Consider the following 20,195-nt stretch of genomic DNA (forward strand, 5'->3'; position numbering starts at 1 on the left):
TTGAATATTGAACACTCACGCAGTGTTGGCATTAAGCAAATCACTGACTTATTTTTAGCAATTTCCACATACACTATTGCAGGAACTGCATTTTCATTTGGAAAGACATTGCAAAGTAATCGACTCTCCAAAGCTTCTTTCCCTTGTTTTGAAAGAATTCCGATTCTTATATCTTGAAGAATACTTCCATATTCAGCATCATTTGCCTGTCGCATATTTGTTGTCAGTTCTTTGTATTCAAAATGACTCCAAATTAGGGGTGGGCGGAATTTGCATAATTGCGTTACGCAAATCTCCGCAAAACGGTAAAAAATCTCCGCGAACACGCAGAAATTTCGCGAACACGCGGAATTGATTGTTCGCGATGCTTTTTTCCTGTTCACAATTGCTGTTTGCGTGCTCGGGGAGAAATATCTCGCGAACACGCATTTTGAGAACGCAAACAAGCAAAAAATTTCGCGAAGTCGCGGAATGCAGAATTTTGGGCAATTTCGCGTTCTCCGCGGAACGCGAATTAACCCAAATTCTGCAAATTCCGCGAGCAGAACGGAATTTATCACCCAGGCCTACTCCAAATGTTCACATTACCTACACTGCTAAGAGACTTTCTGGTATCTTCATGGGCAAGTGTTTTAAATACCGGTTGTCCTTTTACCGGTGTCAGTTGCAGTAGATTTCCAAAAACTATGACGTGTTTTCCTCCAAATAACACGTCATACTCTGTTTTAAGAATTTGCTGCATTCTTAAATGCACAAAGGCAAGCATCAAGTTTGAAACCATGCTCACCTCATCAATAATGAGAAGTTTCATTTTCCTCAGGACTCTTGAAACTTCACAACAAGCTTCTCCAGATAGCTTGTGGTATTCCAATTTGTTCTCATGCTCTACTGGCAGCATTAGTAAACGATGTAAAGTAATTCCTTTAATGTTATGTGCTGCCAACCCAGTTGGAGCAGTGACAACACAAGACAAATGCGACTCAGTTGTTTTTTGCAGATAACTTGTAATTACTTTAATTAAGAAACTCTTTCCTGTTCCAGCTTGACCACTCACATACATTCGGATAGGTTGAAATGATGTACATGAACACACTCTCTTTTCATGAAGCAATCCATGGTCAATCTGCTCTTCCACTTGCTGATATATTTGTTTCTGTTCAACATTTAGTTGCTCTTCCAAGTTTCCTAACTGTATTGCATCTTCTTGTGCTTGATACATTGCTGTTTCCACCTCATTCATTGCAATCGCTGCTTCCTTTTCAACAATTGGTTGTCCTAGTGGATCTTGACTCAGTGCAGCAGAACTTTGACTGTCTTAAGAACTGTCTCTAGCAATCTCAGCTGCAATTATAGCTTCTTGATCAATGTCATCATTCAACATTTTGACATCATTTGCGAAAGCACTGCATTGTATGCTATCTTTACAAGCATTACATGAATTTTCATAGCTGGGAAAATCTCCAAGTAATTCCAGTTCAGAACGCCATGGTTTGAACATTTGCAAAAGGGCTAAATAGTAAAATTCCCTTTTGTCAGCAGTGTCGCAACTCAGTTTTCTGTGATTAATTAAATTTCCTTTCCTTTGTTTCACCAGATATCCTTCAGAACCAATCACTCCATATTTTCCATTGTTGATGTTCTCTGTAATATTCCGTTTAAAAGTGTAGTTTTGCAGCACTTCATAGAGACACATGTTCTCAAGATGATGACTTCTATTTGGATAGTATGTGTCCAACATATTGGTTTTCAAAATATCTGTACTTTCAGGGTAATTTTCTGCTAAATATTCAATTTCTTGAACAGATTTCAGTACCCGATTTCGCATTCCTGCAGGACCTAGACACACCCAAATGATTCTTCTACTTTTGACTGGTTTCTAATTCTACCAAAATATAAAAACTGCATAGTTTTCTTTCTACGAACACATGAAAAAAACAAATCCTTATCACAAAATGGTTTCTACATGCACACACACTGTCAATAAGATTGTAGAGAAAAAAAAGTACTCCCTAAACTTTAGCAGAAGAAATACATTAGTCTGATTAAAATAAAAATTGTCTACATACATCCCCTCACAATTAAATAACTCACCTTTCAAGATGTTTTGTAGATTAAGAAGTATATCAGTCACACACCAGATATCAGTCACACACCAGATTTTCTTATACAGAATCTCTGCACTGTGCACCTGTCAGCAGAACCTAAGAATGGCAAAGTTTCCCTCTCATTTTCCACACATATACATGTAAACATCAAATCACATTCCTTCCCACATAAATTCAAAAGCAAACACACATTTCTATTGGTTAAACATTTCAACCCTTTCCAAATGACATAAACTTCAACCCTTCCCCCAATCTGCCTTCTGCCCGTTACCATAGAAACAGGTCATGGAACACTGTACTGAGCACACAGGTCACAAGTTCAGCAGGCACAATGTTGCTAATCAAGACAGCAAGTGTGCTTCACTTCTCAACATATCAGCTTATCATATATAATGTTCCTTACAATCAGTTTTTGTTAACCAATAAGAATCATGCGTTTAAAAAACAGAAATATGCACCCTACCTTTCAGTGTAGAAGGTTGTCAAACAACCAATGATTTCTTGTCTTTTTTCAAAATTGCATCTTAGCCACCATTTTAGAAACATCTTACTTTCCAAACTGCCATTTCATTTACAGAGACCTTCTGAGTGCATCCAGACCTCCTTACAAGATGCTTAGAGTGTGGATTATGGGACACAGCTACATTTTCTGGAGCCAAAGGTATGCAGAAAACAAAGGCATTCACAAAGACCTAGGTTTGCCAAATGTAGACATTAAATGGATTGGACAGAGAGGGTTAAAGTGGCACCAATTGATGCCATTGGTGAAATCCTTCATGCAAATCCAACACCCTGACCTCATAATAGTGCACTGTGGTGGCAATGTCCTAGGCACTTTGACTGGGGTAGGTCTGGAATTGCTTATGAAGGACACCTTTGCAGAACTGATTTCACTTTTCCCTAAAACTGCCTTTGTGTATTCTAACATATGCCAAAGGCAGAAATGGAACTGGTCCGATCATTTTTGTCCACAGATTGAGAAAGCTAGGAAACATGTGAATAAATCTGTTTCTGCTTTTCTCCCAGACTACAGAATGGGGTCCATTTACAATAACAATCTGTGCTTTCATATGCAAGAGATGTATAGGAGAGATGGAGTACACTTTACTGATGAAGGAAACAGAGTCTGTATAGGTACTTACTTATAAGTACCAAAAACTCTCAATGAACACAACAGCTCTTTTTAGAGCCACTCAAGAACAAAACACTTAAGCTTAATCTTTATCTCCCAACAATTTCATTTTTTTTTCCCTTGGATCCACCAACCCACCGTGAGAGAATCGTGTATCCAACACGATTGGATGCGCGCACCGTGCGCGCATTTTGCGTTTTTTTTTCTTTTCTGGGACACCCTAAGCACCTCTGGAGGGTCAGAGTATTTCCACTCTGCCCCCTTTATTTTTCCCCTTGCTTCTTCAGCCTCGCTTCTACCGAGGCAGAAAATGGCCGCCAACAGGTCCTGGTTCCGAATGTAGAGAGACACTCGACAGCCAATTAGCATTCAGTGCGCGATCGGGAGGGTGCGCGCTCGCTTCAGGGAGGGTGCGCTTACGGTGCGTGTAGGGTCCGCGGATCCTCCAATGGCCATAGATATTTATGTACTTTTAACGCTAATTTTCTCAGGAACTACTGAACGGATTCACACCATTTATGCAAAAGGCACGAGTCTGAACTGAGGACTACCTCTTTGCCAAATTTGGTGTCAATAGATCCTATGGGAAATTGCATGGAGAAAACGCGTTTTGGGACCCCCCTTTTTTCTTGGCCCAAAATTTTGCGAGGATTCGTCAACCGGCGCCAGACTTATTGGGAATAGAATGTTGCAGATTTCCTATGGAAAATAGGTCCTAACTATAACTACCTACCGGCAACCGCCAGTAGGTAAGATATATATATATATATATATATATATATATATATATATATATATATATATATATATATATATATATATCCAGAATAGCAGGTAGCCCCAAAGAAGTGAAGCCGCAGACACATAATCGCTCACCAAATTTATTGTGCGACTTGCCAGCAGGCAGCTCAGACAGAAGAGTCATCGGTAAAATCAATCGCCAGACGCGTTTCAGGAGTCCTTTGCTCCCTTCCTCAGTGGCGTGTCTTCATGGAATGCAAGCAAAGTTCAATGCACACCTGGTTGGTTTTAACGACCTGCCCCCAGTGGGCGTTGCCCTCTCACGGCCTTCTGGTCATTGTAGTGTGCAAACTTGAAATCCCCAGTGGGCATGCTTGACATTCGTGAAAATAAATGACTGCTGTATTTACCCCTGTGGGTCGATGTCCTGTCCTGCCAGCAGCCTGCCCCGCTTTCCAGCCGCAAATGTAAGCATCCAAGGCGGCTCCATCCTGCATATGGAACCGAAACTTGCATGTGTTCCGTAACCGCCAGCGCTCTTGGAAGCCGGCACGGATCCGCTATTACCGCAGTGGGCCTCACTCCACGGCTGGGCGACAGCCGAAATATATCCAGAATAGCAGGTAGCCCCAAAGAAGTGAAGCCGCAGACACATAATCGCTCACCAAATTTATTGTGCGACTTGCCAGCAGGCAGGTCAGAAAGAAGAGTCATCGGTAAAATCAATCGCCAGACGCGTTTCAGGAGTCCTTTGCTCCCTTCCTCAGTGGCGTGTCTTCATGGAATGCAAGCAAAGTTCAATGCACACCTGGTTGGTTTTAACGACCTGCCCCCAGTGGGCGTTGCCCTCTCACGGCCTTCTGGTCATTGTAGTGTGCAAACTTGAAATCCCCAGTGGGCATGCTTGACATTCGTGAAAATAAATGACTGCTGTATTTACCCCTGTGGGTCGATGTCCTGTCCTGCCAGCAGCCTGCCCCGCTTTCCAGCCGCAAATGTAAGCATCCAAGGCGGCTCCATCCTGCATATGGAACCGAAACTTGCATGTGTTCCGTAACCGCCAGCGCTCTTGGAAGCCGGCACGGATCCGCTATTACCGCAGTGTGCCTCACTCCACGGCTGGGCGACAGCCGAAATATATCCAGAATAGCAGGTAGCCCCAAAGAAGTGAAGCCGCAGACACATAATCGCTCACCAAATTTATTGTGCGACTTGCCAGCAGGCAGGTCAGACAGAAGAGTCATCGGTAAAATCAATCGCCAGACGCGTTTCAGGAGTCCTTTGCTCCCTTCCTCAGTGGCGTGTCTTCATGGAATGCAAGCAAAGTTCAATGCACACCTGGTTGGTTTTAACGACCTGCCCCCAGTGGGCGTTGCCCTCTCACGGCCTTCTGGTCATTGTAGTGTGCAAACTTGAAATCCCCAGTGGGCATGCTTGACATTCGTGAAAATAAATGACTGCTGTATTTACCCCTGTGGGTCGATGTCCTGTCCTGCCAGCAGCCTGCCTCGCTTTCCAGCCGCAAATGTAAGCATCCAAGGCGGCTCCATCCTGCATATGGAACCGAAACTTGCATGTCTTCCGTAACCGCCAGCGCTCTTGGAAGCCGGCACGGATCCGCTATTACCGCAGTGGGCCTCACTCCACGGCTGGGCGACAGCCGAAATATATCCAGAATAGCAGGTAGCCCCAAAGAAGTGAAGCCGCAGACACATAATCGCTCACCAAATTTATTGTGCGACTTGCCAGCAGGCAGCTCAGACAGAAGAGTCATCGGTAAAATCAATCGCCAGACGCGTTTCAGGAGTCCTTTGCTCCCTTCCTCAGTGGCGTGTCTTCATGGAATGCAAGCAAAGTTCAATGCACACCTGGTTGGTTTTAACGACCTGCCCCCAGTGGGCGTTGCCCTCTCACGGCCTTCTGGTCATTGTAGTGTGCAAACTTGAAATCCCCAGTGGGCATGCTTGACATTCGTGAAAATAAATGACTGCTGTATTTACCCCTGTGGGTCGATGTCCTGTCCTGCCAGCAGCCTGCCCCGCTTTCCAGCCGCAAATGTAAGCATCCAAGGCGGCTCCATCCTGCATATGGAACCGAAACTTGCATGTCTTCCGTAACCGCCAGCGCTCTTGGAAGCCGGCACGGATCCGCTATTACCGCAGTGGGCCTCACTCCACGGCTGGGCGACAGCCGAAATATATCCAGAATAGCAGGTAGCCCCAAAGAAGTGAAGCCGCAGACACATAATCGCTCACCAAATTTATTGTGCGACTTGCCAGCAGGCAGCTCAGACAGAAGAGTCATCGGTAAAATCAATCGCCAGACGCGTTTCAGGAGTCCTTTGCTCCCTTCCTCAGTGGCGTGTCTTCATGGAATGCAAGCAAAGTTCAATGCACACCTGGTTGGTTTTAACGACCTGCCCCCAGTGGGCGTTGCCCTCTCACGGCCTTCTGGTCATTGTAGTGTGCAAACTTGAAATCCCCAGTGGGCTTGCTTGACATTCGTGAAAATAAATGACTGCTGTATTTACCCCTGTGGGTCGATGTCCTGTCCTGCCAGCAGCCTGCCCCGCTTTCCAGCCGCAAATGTAAGCATCCAAGGCGGCTCCATCCTGCATATGGAACCGAAACTTGCATGTCTTCCGTAACCGCCAGCGCTCTTGGAAGCCGGCACGGATCCGCTATTACCGCAGTGGGCCTCACTCCACGGCTGGGCGACAGCCGAAATATATCCAGAATAGCAGGTAGCCCCAAAGAAGTGAAGCCGCAGACACATAATCGCTCACCAAATTTATTGTGCGACTTGCCAGCAGGCAGCTCAGACAGAAGAGTCATCGGTAAAATCAATCGCCAGACGCGTTTCAGGAGTCCTTTGCTCCCTTCCTCAGTGGCGTGTCTTCATGGAATGCAAGCAAAGTTCAATGCACACCTGGTTGGTTTTAACGACCTGCCCCCAGTGGGCGTTGCCCTCTCACGGCCTTCTGGTCATTGTAGTGTGCAAACTTGAAATCCCCAGTGGGCATGCTTGACATTCGTGAAAATAAATGACTGCTGTATTTACCCCTGTGGGTCGATGTCCTGTCCTGCCAGCAGCCTGCCCCGCTTTCCAGCCGCAAATGTAAGCATCCAAGGCGGCTCCATCCTGCATATGGAACCAAAACTTGCATGTCTTCCGTAACCGCCAGCGCTCTTGGAAGCCGGCACGGATCCGCTATTACCGCAGTGGGCCTCACTCCACGGCTGGGCGACAGCCGAAATATATCCAGAATAGCAGGTAGCCCCAAAGAAGTCAAGCCGCAGACACATAATCGCTCACCAAATTTATTGTGCGACTTGCCAGCAGGCAGCTCAGACAGAAGAGTCATCGGTAAAATCAATCGCCAGACGCGTTTCAGGAGTCCTTTGCTCCCTTCCTCAGTGGCGTGTCTTCATGGAATGCAAGCAAAGTTCAATGCACACCTGGTTGGTTTTAACGACCTGCCCCCAGTGGGCGTTGCCCTCTCACGGCCTTCTGGTCATTGTAGTGTGCAAACTTGAAATCCCCAGTGGGCATGCTTGACATTCGTGAAAATAAATGACTGCTGTATTTACCCCTGTGGGTCGATGTCCTGTCCTGCCAGCAGCCTGCCCCGCTTTCCAGCCGCAAATGTAAGCATCCAAGGCGGCTCCATCCTGCATATGGAACCGAAACTTGCATGTCTTCCGTAACCGCCAGCGCTCTTGGAAGCCGGCACGGATCCGCTATTACCGCAGTGGGCCTCACTCCACGGCTGGGCGACAGCCGAAATATATCCAGAATAGCAAGTAGCCCCAAAGAAGTGAAGCCGCAGACACATAATCGCTCACCAAATTTATTGTGCGACTTGCCAGCAGGCAGCTCAGACAGAAGAGTCATCGGTAAAATCAATCGCCAGACGCGTTTCAGGAGTCCTTTGCTCCCTTCCTCAGTGGCGTGTCTTCATGGAATGCAAGCAAAGTTCAATGCACACCTGGTTGGTTTTAACGACCTGCCCCCAGTGGGCGTTGCCCTCTCACGGCCTTCTGGTCATTGTAGTGTGCAAACTTGAAATCCCCAGTGGGCATGCTTGACATTCGTGAAAATAAATGACTGCTGTATTTACCCCTGTGGGTCGATGTCCTGTCCTGCCAGCAGCCTGCCCCGCTTTCCAGCCGCAAATGTAAGCATCCAAGGCGGCTCCATCCTGCATATGGAACCGAAACTTGCATGTCTTCCGTAACCGCCAGCGCTCTTGGAAGCCGGCACGGATCCGCTATTACCGCAGTGGGCCTCACTCCACGGCTGGGCGACAGCCGAAATATATCCAGAATAGCAGGTAGCCCCAAAGAAGTGAAGCCGCAGACACATAATCGCTCACCAAATTTATTGTGCGACTTGCCAGCAGGCAGCTCAGACAGAAGAGTCATCGGTAAAATCAATCGCCAGACGCGTTTCAGGAGTCCTTTGCTCCCTTCCTCAGTGGCGTGTCTTCATGGAATGCAAGCAAAGTTCAATGCACACCTGGTTGGTTTTAACGACCTGCCCCCAGTGGGCGTTGCCCTCTCACGGCCTTCTGGTCATTGTAGTGTGCAAACTTGAAATCCCCAGTGGGCATGCTTGACATTCGTGAAAATAAATGACTGCTGTATTTACCCCTGTGGGTCGATGTCCTGTCCTGCCAGCAGCCTGCCCCGCTTTCCAGCCGCAAATGTAAGCATCCAAGGCGGCTCCATCCTGCATATGGAACCGAAACTTGCATGTCTTCCGTAACCGCCAGCGCTCTTGGAAGCCGGCACGGATCCGCTATTACCGCAGTGGGCCTCACTCCACGGCTGGGCGACAGCCGAAATATATCCAGAATAGCAGGTAGCCCCAAAGAAGTGAAGCCGCAGACACATAATCGCTCACCAAATTTATTGTGCGACTTGCCAGCAGGCAGCTCAGACAGAAGAGTCATCGGTAAAATCAATCGCCAGACGCGTTTCAGGAGTCCTTTGCTCCCTTCCTCAGTGGCGTGTCTTCATGGAATGCAAGCAAAGTTCAATGCACACCTGGTTGGTTTTAACGACCTGCCCCCAGTGGGCGTTGCCCTCTCACGGCCTTCTGGTCATTGTAGTGTGCAAACTTGAAATCCCCAGTGGGCATGCTTGACATTCGTGAAAATAAATGACTGCTGTATTTACCCCTGTGGGTCGATGTCCTGTCCTGCCAGCAGCCTGCCCCGCTTTCCAGCCGCAAATGTAAGCATCCAAGGCGGCTCCATCCTGCATATGGAACCAAAACTTGCATGTCTTCCGTAACCGCCAGCGCTCTTGGAAGCCGGCACGGATCCGCTATTACCGCAGTGGGCCTCACTCCACGGCTGGGCGACAGCCGAAATATATCCAGAATAGCAGGTAGCCCCAAAGAAGTGAAGCCGCAGACACATAATCGCTCACCAAATTTATTGTGCGACTTGCCAGCAGGCAGCTCAGACAGAAGAGTCATCGGTAAAATCAATCGCCAGACGCGTTTCAGGAGTCCTTTGCTCCCTTCCTCAGTGGCGTGTCTTCATGGAATGCAAGCAAAGTTCAATGCACACCTGGTTGGTTTTAACGACCTGCCCCCAGTGGGCGTTGCCCTCTCACGGCCTTCTGGTCATTGTAGTGTGCAAACTTGAAATCCCCAGTGGGCATGCTTGACATTCGTGAAAATAAATGACTGCTGTATTTACCCCTGTGGGTCGATGTCCTGTCCTGCCAGCAGCCTGCCCCGCTTTCCAGCCGCAAATGTAAGCATCCAAGGCGGCTCCATCCTGCATATGGAACCGAAACTTGCATGTCTTCCGTAACCGCCAGCGCTCTTGGAAGCCGGCACGGATCCGCTATTACCGCAGTGGGCCTCACTCCACGGCTGGGCGACAGCCGAAATATATCCAGAATAGCAGGTAGCCCCAAAGAAGTGAAGCCGCAGACACATAATCGCTCACCAAATTTATTGTGCGACTTGCCAGCAGGCAGCTCAGACAGAAGAGTCATCGGTAAAATCAATCGCCAGACGCGTTTCAGGAGTCCTTTGCTCCCTTCCTCAGTGGCGTGTCTTCATGGAATGCAAGCAAAGTTCAATGCACACCTGGTTGGTTTTAACGACCTGCCCCCAGTGGGCGTTGCCCTCTCACGGCCTTCTGGTCATTGTAGTGTGCAAACTTGAAATCCCCAGTGGGCATGCTTGACATTCACTTCTTTGGGGCTACCTGCTATTCTGGATATATATATATATATATATAGTAAAGTAATACGTACAAATTAGAATTTCACATCAAAGTATTTTTAATAATATTTTAAATGTATTGCTCTGAATATATGTACATACGTTTTAATCTGTTAAATGTATTACTATGAATATATAATAATAATATTAAAAGAGAATACAATTTAAAATTAATGCTTTTATTCTAAATGTTACACTACATATATATATATAATGTAGACAATTTTATTTATTTACTTATTTGGTGTTTTATATAGCGCGAACATGACCCTAATAGGGTATCAGAGCACTTTACATTTACATATCTTTCAACATAGAACAACACACACGCCATGCAGTTTCAGTAAACCTAATCAGTGTACAGCAAGTTGCTAGAAACAGTTATTCTACAAAGACATAAATTAATGGTACATTGATTTGTGAGAGAAACATTTGTGCTTGACAATCATATTTACAAGACCAAAATGATGTTAGTGGTCGATGTGTGGCAGCGTGTGTATTGAACAAGAAGGCGGTACAAAAGGGGGTGGTGATGGACGGAGCATCAGAACCAATCAAACACTCACACCCAGTCAACAGATCTGGGTTTGATCCATCACCGTTCTTTAGCCGACTCTGCCACCCCAGTTCAGACATGGCCATATGCAAATCAGTCTGACCCTGTGCCTCATGGGAACAGTCCAGCCCGAACTTCCAAGCCATGCCTTCCCTGGACCAGAAACAAGCTTCCTAGGACCGGTTTCTGGCATTTCAGCCGTCTTCAGCCAGGCTTGCTTGAATCCAGTGGCAAAGTGAGCAAGGGACTCACGTCTGAGCATACCCTGCCAACTTAGGGCGAACAAAGCGGTACAAAAGGGGGTGGTGATGGACGGAGCATCAGAACCAATCAAACACTCACACCCAGTCAACAGATCTGGGTTTGATCCATCCCCGTTCTTTAGCCCACTCTGCCACCCCAGTTCAGACATGGCCATATGCAAATCAGTCTGACCCTGTGCCTCATGGGAACAGTCCAGCCCGAACTGCCAAGCCATGCCTTCCCTGGACCGGAAACAAGCTTCCTAGGACCGGTTTCTGGCATTTCAGCTGTCTTCAGTCAGGCTTGCTTGAATCCAGTGGCAAAGTGAGCAAGGGACTCACGTCTGAGCATACCCTGCCAACTTAGAGCGAACAAAGCGGTACAAAAGGGGGTGGTGATGGACGGAGCATCAGAACCAATCAAACACTCACACCCAGTCAACAGATCTGGGTTTGATCCATCACCGTTCTTTAGCCCACTCTGCCACCCCAGTTCAGACATGGCCATATGCAAATCAGTCTGACCCTGTGCCTCATGGGAACAGTCCAGCCCGAACTGCCAAGCCATGCCTTCCCTGGACCGGAAACAAGCTTCCTAGGACCGGTTTCTGGCATTTGGCAACTGGTCCTAGGATGCTTGTTTCCAGTCCAGGGAGGACCTGGCTTGGCAGTTCGGGCTGGACTGTTCCCATGAGGCACAGAGTCAAGACTGATTTGCATATGGCTGGTTTCAAAATGGAATGGCATGGTGAGCAAAAAACACGATGGATTTAGGCCCAGATCACTGTACTGGGGTGAATGTATGACATTGTTCTGCATTCTGTCCATCAATTGTTGTTTTTGCATTTGTCACCCCGAGTGGGACGGGTATACTCAGACGTGAGTCCCGTGCTCTCCATGCCACTGGAATCAAGCTATCCTGGCTGAAGAGGGGTGAAACCCCGAAACCGGTCCTAGGATGCTTGTTTCCAGTCCAGGGAGGGCCTGGCTTGGCAGTTTGGGCTGGACTGTTCCCATGAGGCACAGGGTCAAGACTGATTTGCATATGGCTGGGTTCAAAATGGAATGGCATGGTGAGCAAAAAAACTATGGATTTAGGCCCAGATCACTGTACTGGGGTGAATGTATGACATTGTTCTGCATTCTGTCCATCAATTGTTGTTTTTGTATTGAACAAGAAGGACCTCTGATAATACCAAGCCTGCTAGAGTTATGGAAGGGATTTGCTCATAAAAAAGGATTTGGCTCCATTTTTAAAAGCAGCGATGGACGAAATTTTTCTAATGTTAGGGGTGAGAGGGTTCCAAATTCTTGGTGCTGCGCCAGAGAAAGCTCGGTCATAAGTTCTTTTCTTTCCGAAGAGGGCCAGTTTCAGTAATAGATCTCCATGACGCCGGGAAACCCGGCATCCTCCTGATAGATTGATGTTCTGGGCTAGGTACATTGGTGAATTGTGGTGTATCACTTTGTGAGTGATACATGCCATTTTTTGTTGTATTCTTGCTTCATAGGGCAGCCATTTGAGCACTTTCAGATGAGGGGTGATGTGGTCGAATTTTCTGGATCCAGTTATAAGTCTTGTGGCCGCATTGAGACAGGCTTTTAGTGGTGCTGTTGAAATCTTAGAAAGACCGGCTAGTGTTGTGCATCCGTACTCGATCCTTAAAATGACTAGTGCCTGGGCTGCTGTTTTAAGGTCTGAGTTATTTATGCAAGGTTTTAGTTTTCTGAGGTAGCTTAGATGGAAGCAGGCACTTTTTGCTAATATGTATAAGCATGTTCAGGTTTTTATCTAGCATAATGCCCTGGGATGCTCGGAATACAGTTTAGCTCCGTGATTAGTTTGGTCCACTCAATAAATTAAAAAAAAATTAAAAAAATAATACCCATTTTCTATAAATACTACAAACATTAAAATATATATATATATAAAAAATGTTTTTTTTTAAATGCTATAAAATGTATTTAACTAATATTATGAAAACTATTGGAGTCTAAGAATAATAAATATATTATTTCCACTCTAGTTTATGAAACAGTAGGGGAAGTGCTGGACTTCAGAGGGGTTAGATTTACTATTTCTACTCCTGTCACCACAATAGGAGGGAAAGTGTTGGACTTCGTAGGAATTTGATTTACTATTTCTACTTCAGTCAGTGCAACAGTAGGGAAAGAGTTGGATTTCAAAGGGTTACATTTCCTACTCCCACCCAAGTCTAAGCAACAGTGTGGAAATCATTGGACATACCCCCCCCCCGGGCTTTCGTTTAAAATGGGCTGTAGCCTATCTTTTTAAAAAAAAAATGTTACCAAGGATCTGTGGATCCTCCACTGATCCACAGTAACAGTTTTTAAATAAATTATGTTTTTTGGTCCTAACAGGCTTTGTGGGTCACGGTATCCATACCATGCCCCCCTTATGTTTTTTGTGGTTTCTTTCAGGACAGGGGACAGGGGAGTCCATAGTCCTAAAATAGCTGCAGAAACATCTTTGTTGATTTTGATGATAGCCAATCAGACCTTTCCTTTATATCTGTTGGTTCCAATGTACTACTGCAGGCGCAAATATGATGCATTGCTGGAGTGTGTCACAAAGGTGACGCAACTCCAGCAATGTGTCATTACACATGGGCAAGTCCCATATGAAATATGCCTGCTTCAGTCTTATTCCTGCCATTAGGCAGGCGTAAGAAATTGACGCATTTGCGTCCTAGAAGTGAAGCAGTGAAATCTATTAGATTTCACTGCGTCACTTCTACGACCCTTTCTTGCATCAGAATGCCCCCCCTGCATACATTATACCTGGCGCAGGTATAATGTGGTGCAGGGGTTTACAAAGTGATGCATCTACCTAGATGCTTCACTTTGTAAATATGGTGCAAAAAGGCACATTTTTTATACCGCTGGTGCATCACAAAAAGTGACGCACCAACGGCACAAAAGTGACGGGAGGGCTCATAAATAAGCCCCTAAATTTCTCAAAAACTACTCAACAGATTTACAGCAAATCATAAACAGCATTCTTTCTGGGTAAAGATCTAGCTTTCTGCAACTGTTCGGGGAATTACGTTCAGCTCTTTCTTCTGAATCACTGTTCCATTTTCAAATAGAATACTGCATGGGGAAAATGCATTTTGGTATCCCTCTTTTTCTCAGCCCCCGCTTCACAAATCACCCCAAAACTTTCAAGGAAAGAGCTGAAGTGGATGAGTTGTTTTTTGGGAAGATTCATCAAAGGGCTCCAAAGTTATTGGCAAATCAAACAAATCAGTTTCCAATGGAAACACCGTCCTAATTATAACTACACAGTGATGACCACCAGAGTGTAATATCTGGATAGTCTGAATCTAGCCGGGAGACGGCAGTGTTTTCATTGTAGGTTTGGCCAGTCCCTATGAACAGAAACAATTTAATGTGCACTAGTTTCTGTCGGACCACCGTACTCAGCTGTTAAAAAACTGTTACAAATAATAATTAAGATCAACTTTTACCCTTCTCTAGTTGGCCCGAAACACAATTAACTTATTCTATACAGCAGTAATAGAGGGGAAAAAAATCTTTAACAAAGCAGACCCACCAACAAATAAATGGATGCCGACTGTACTAGTAAAACAATATAACTGCTAAAAAATGAACTGGATTACAAGGATGTGTATTGCTTATGGGAACTAACGATAAATAACTATTGCATCTGTTCATATCCACTTTTAAATGTTGGCAAGTTTAGACTCACTACAATCAGTGTACATAATCGAAAAGAACATTAGGTCCCGTCTCAGCTGCATGCATTCTCGAGTCCCAGACACCAATACTTTTCGTATGTATTGAAATTGCCCTGTCACAGCTAATGGAAATCAAGGTAACTTTAATTTACATAAAAGTGGAAGTTAGTTCTCAAAACGAACACATAGAGACATTTGTATTGACTTCTACAATAGTTTTTGCCTTTAATGTTGCACGAGAAGTCACTTCTGATAAATCACAGAATAGAAATGATAGGCATACTGCCAATTGGAAAATTAGGAGTCAACAACCTTTACTTCAATTATTCAAATTAAAACAGGAACTTCTAGATTTGCACTTATATATTGAACAGTGAAATACAGATGGTATATAAAAGTAAGTTAAGTGGAGTAAATATGCCTGCAGCTTTAAAAAAGCCAACGGCTGTGCAATATAGGATGAGTAGCACTGTAATGACAGCAATAGTGTAAGAAAAAAAGTTGATTAAAAGCTAAAATAGAAAAAACTCACAAATAAGACATCTACACTGTCAAATGCAGAAATTCATTCAAGCTTACACTTTTATGTAATACATATATATATATATATATATATATATATATATATATATATATATATATATATATATATATATGTATATATATATATATATATATATATATATATATATATATATATATATATATGTATTTATATCAAAACAAAAGGTTGAACACAGAAATTCACGAGGACACCAGTGAGAAAATGCAAATAACAGAATGCCGCTGGAGAGACATATGCCTGAGTAGGCGGGAGAACGTGCCCACAAGGGCGGGACTCTTTTGAATAAAAGCAGACGTTCTTACCTGAGTCGCTGTGACTGTTCTTACCAGGCTCATGAACAAGAAATGGTTATTTCGAAACGCGTAGAGCCATGGAATGTGATTTGCGTTTGGCAGCTGAATGCTGAGCGGGCTGCTGACCTCGCCTGAAGAGGTATCAAGTTCCAGGTGGCTGTTCTCATAATGGGCAACCTTTTGTTTTGATATTTATTGACTGTATCCGAGCCGAGGGAATGGCCCGCCGCGTATCAGCAGACCCACGGCAGTTGGAAGTCCAAGGGCCGACGTTGGGATGGAATTTGCTCGCAAGCGAGTGCTCAACGACAAGACAGCCTCCCCAGGTTTTAACTGTCATCAACCCATTTTGGATCTAATTTTTCATGACAATGAACACAGAAATTCACGAGGACACCAGTGAGAAACTGCAAATACCAGAATGCCGCTGGAGCAGCATACGCCTGAGTAGGCGGGTGAACGTGCCCACAAGGGCGAGACTCTTTTGAATAAAAGCAGACGTTCTTACCTGAATCGCTGTGACTGTTCTTACCAGGCTCGTGAACGAGAAATGGATATTTCAAAATGCGTAGAGCCATTGAATATGATTTGTGTTTGGCAGCTGAATGCTGAGCGGGCTGCTGACCTCGCTTGAAGAGGTATCAAGTTCCAGGTGACTGTTCTCATAATGGGCAACCTTTTGTTTTGATATGCATTTATATATAAAACATAACAGTATAACATATATATGATGTGTGTGTGTGTTTTTATATATATATATATATAAATATATATGTATATATATCTATATATATATATTCACTGAAAAAACCATAGGTTTCACACAAGTTATAGTTGGCTGTACATTTCACTCGTAAAAAACCAATGAAATTCCACGTTATAGTTAGTGCGGGCAACTATAACTCACGCGACCGCAATCCTCTGCTGATGCTGATACTGTATTATTTGCCCATGTCTTCTTCCATTAAATTTTAGCTATACATATATTACAAATATTTTTTTTTCATAAAGACACATATGTCATCAGCAGAGGATTGCCGTCGCGTGAGTTATAGTTGCCTGCACTAACTATAACGTGGAATTTCATTGGTTTTTTACGAGTGAAATGTACAGCCAACTATAACTTGTGTGAAACCTATGGTTTTTTCAGGGAATTTGCAAGGTTTTTTAAATGCTAAATCCTAACTATAACGTGTGTGAAACCTATGGTTTTTTCAGTGAATTTGTACGTTTTTTTAAATGCTAAGTTACTTTACGCCGTTCGTGCCGTGCACGCCCACTTCACACAGTTCGTTCCGTGTGCGCACGGTGCGCTTCACGCACCGTGCGTGCACAGTGAGCACGCGGTGCGCTTTGCGCACCGCGCTTCGCGCACCGCGCGCTCACTTTACGCAGTTAGTGCCGTGCACGCACGGTGGGCACGCGGTGCGCTACGCGCACCGCGTTCCCACGTTACGCTAGATGGGCCATGTACGCACGATGCGCTTCGCGCACCGTCCACACACGGAGGACATATTATGCGCATCGATGTGAAAGGGTAGATATTATATGTTCTTTAAAAAATATTATGCCATGCACAAAAGGTGCTCTGCGGGCACCTTTTGCACACGGGGGTGGGGTAATATGTGGACTTTGTTTTTTTGTATTTATTTTTTACCGTACGCGTACGGTAAGCGTATTCGGCGTTTTTAAAAAAAAAAAAAATAATAATTTTTGGCATGGGGGTCCTTCTGGGACACCCTGCCCAAGGCTAGGGGGTCAGGAGCTGTCTAGTCTGCCCCTTTTCGTTGTTATCCAACTGAGTTTTACCTCCCCACCCTCAGAGTGCGAGAGAGAAAATGGCGGCCGACACTTCCTGGTTTCGACCGATTCGAATGTTTACTAAGATCTAACAGCCAATCAGAATCGCGCTCGCGCACGGCACCGTACGCGTACGGTAAGCTTACGGTGCGCGCTCGGAGCGCGCTTACAGATATATGTATTGATTTAAATGCTATTTTCTCAGGAAATACTGAACAGATTTACACCAGACCTACAAAAGGCACTTCCTTGACCTGAGGACTACCTCTCTGCCAAAAATCAAGTAATTCAGTTCAGCCGTTCGGGCTGTAGCTGTGTCTAAAGGTCCTATGGAAAAATGCATGGGGAAAACGCGTTTTGGGACCCCCCTTTTTTCTCAGCCCCCGCTTGACGAATCCCCCCGAGACTTTCAGGGTAGGAGCGGAGCGTAGCGCCCCATTAGTTTTGAAAATTTTGCGAGGATTCGTCGACCGGCGCCAAAGTTATTCCAAATAGAATGTTGCGGTTTTCCTATGGAAAGAGGGTCCTAACTATAACTACCTACTGGCGACCGCCAGTAGGTAATATATATATATATTTGTTTGAGAGCACCCACCACCTCCGGAACAGAGGGCGCTACGGACCTCCCAAACACAGAGCCAATCCTGCTCAAGTGGGCTTACCCAATATTACCCAATATTGTCAAATAAAACCATGTATTCAACTTGTGTGTTCACATTGTCCTTAGAAACAATTAGTTCAGTATTCTTAATTCATAGGGAAACTAGCTGCTTATAAAGTGCGCTCGCTATAATTTGAATAAAAAAACAGTTAAAAACAAACAGGAAAGGGAAGGTAGGGAAGCAGTATTATAGACCTCAGTTACAGATGTGTATGGAAATCTTCTTCCATTTTGAGCCCCTCGGGGAACTTGGTATTGAGATTGATAATATAGTTTGATTCAAGCCTTCTCAATTTCTTTTTACGATCACCACCCCTTACATTGAGTGGGACAGCATCAATCACAAAATACGAGAGGCCCCCAACATCCTTAACATGGTGTTGCTCAAAATGTCTAGCTACGGGGTAAGTTTTAGCCCCATTTTTGATAGCTCTGAAATGCTGCAAGACTCGCTTATGGACAGGGAGAATAGTGCTGCCCACGTACCTCAGGCCACAGGGGCACGGAAGTACATAGACAGCAAAATCCAGCTTACAAGAACATTTTCATTTTCCAATCTCTTGAGAAGTACTGTTACATCCGCCGCTTTGGTACCCATGTCTGAAAGGTAGGAACAGGCGCCGGTGCTTTTACCGGGGATGTTACCCATGTTACCCATGAGGGAAGGGATGGTATTACCCCAAGGATTTTGATTGCGTGTTCCCCCTCTCTTTTTTAGAACGGAATCCGAATTCAAAATGAGGCTAACAAGTAACACTGCATCTTAGTGAAACTGTTCTTCTTTAATTACCGGTAAGGAGAACTGGGGTAGCAATACCAGCATTCTTATATTAGAAAACAGAGAAGCTATGTATGTTGCCCGATGTGGGGTATTGAATTATAGAAGTACTTCTCTAAACAGATAGGACCGCACAGGCGTTTTTAACAAGTTACATAGTGTGCTTCGTTTAAGAACAATATGTTGTATAAAGGACTTCCGTTGGTTTAGTTGTAATTGGTGTTTGGGACAGTTTTCTTGAGTTTTGGTACTCTTTTGTCCGCAGCGCCATCAAGGCATTATATTCAGAAACTGAATTTTGCAAAAATTTTCAAAATCTATATCACAGTGGTAATTACAGATTGATTCTTTCTACTACTGCATGGCTTAGTTTGCTTTTGGACATTAAGGTATAGTTGAAGCACGACGTGTATCCGTGGCTTCACTAGACTTGCACTATGGACAATCTTGGCATCTCTAGCTAATCACACTTATTTTCTTTTTCTTCTCCTTGTTCTAGAGTCACGGGTGATATGTTCCTTTACGGCCAATACAGGTCTTTCTAGATTACACTTTAGGGTGTTTAACTACGTAAAGATTAAATATATTCATATGGACCGCCACTTCCAGAGATAGATATACATAATATTTATGGCCCTATTGTTCCTGTATATGGATGTGTATGTATATATATGTAAATAGATGTGAATATATGTGTATATGTTTTTAGGTAAATAAGTATATTTATTTTTCAGAGGAATTTGGTTGAAAAATTATCCTTATACACCCTAGTCCTTATGAGGCCCGATACCAGTGGGGCTGAAACGCGTCGACCTTAGGATTTGAGGACACCCATGTGAATTTAAAGTTTTGTGTTAAAAATATTAAAGTACTAAACACTTAGAGGTTGGAGTAGTGTACCTCAGAGTACTTTCTTGTAGGGTGATCTTTTGTTGAAAGGAATGCTCCTTTTCTAAGAAAGTGAGAGCATCCTGACCTATTCATAGGGTAATAAGGAATAGAAGATATTTTGATTAGGTTTGAGTATTTCTTTTTTATGTTTAAGAAAAAAACGATGTATTGTATATAAGAATATATGATTGTATATATGCATGCATAGAGAAATCCAAAAATATATATATGTAAAAAGTTTTGTTTAAACATTTTCAAAACTTTTGTTTGAACTGCTTTTTGTCCATGATTTAAATTGACAGTTAATTAATCACGAGAGTGAATCTCGTAGGGAGGAATAATTTAAGTTTTCCTTCATTCTACTATTCATTATATATTTGTTCCGACGCATTGCTTGTATTCAATATTGTTTATTTACCCAGATGCTGTTTGGTTATTAGGGTTACCCCTTTGATATAGTGCT

The sequence above is a fragment of the Triturus cristatus genome, chromosome 4_1, assembly GCF_964204655.1.
Source record: "Triturus cristatus chromosome 4_1, aTriCri1.1, whole genome shotgun sequence".
NCBI classification, from domain to species: domain Eukaryota; kingdom Metazoa; phylum Chordata; class Amphibia; order Caudata; family Salamandridae; genus Triturus; species Triturus cristatus.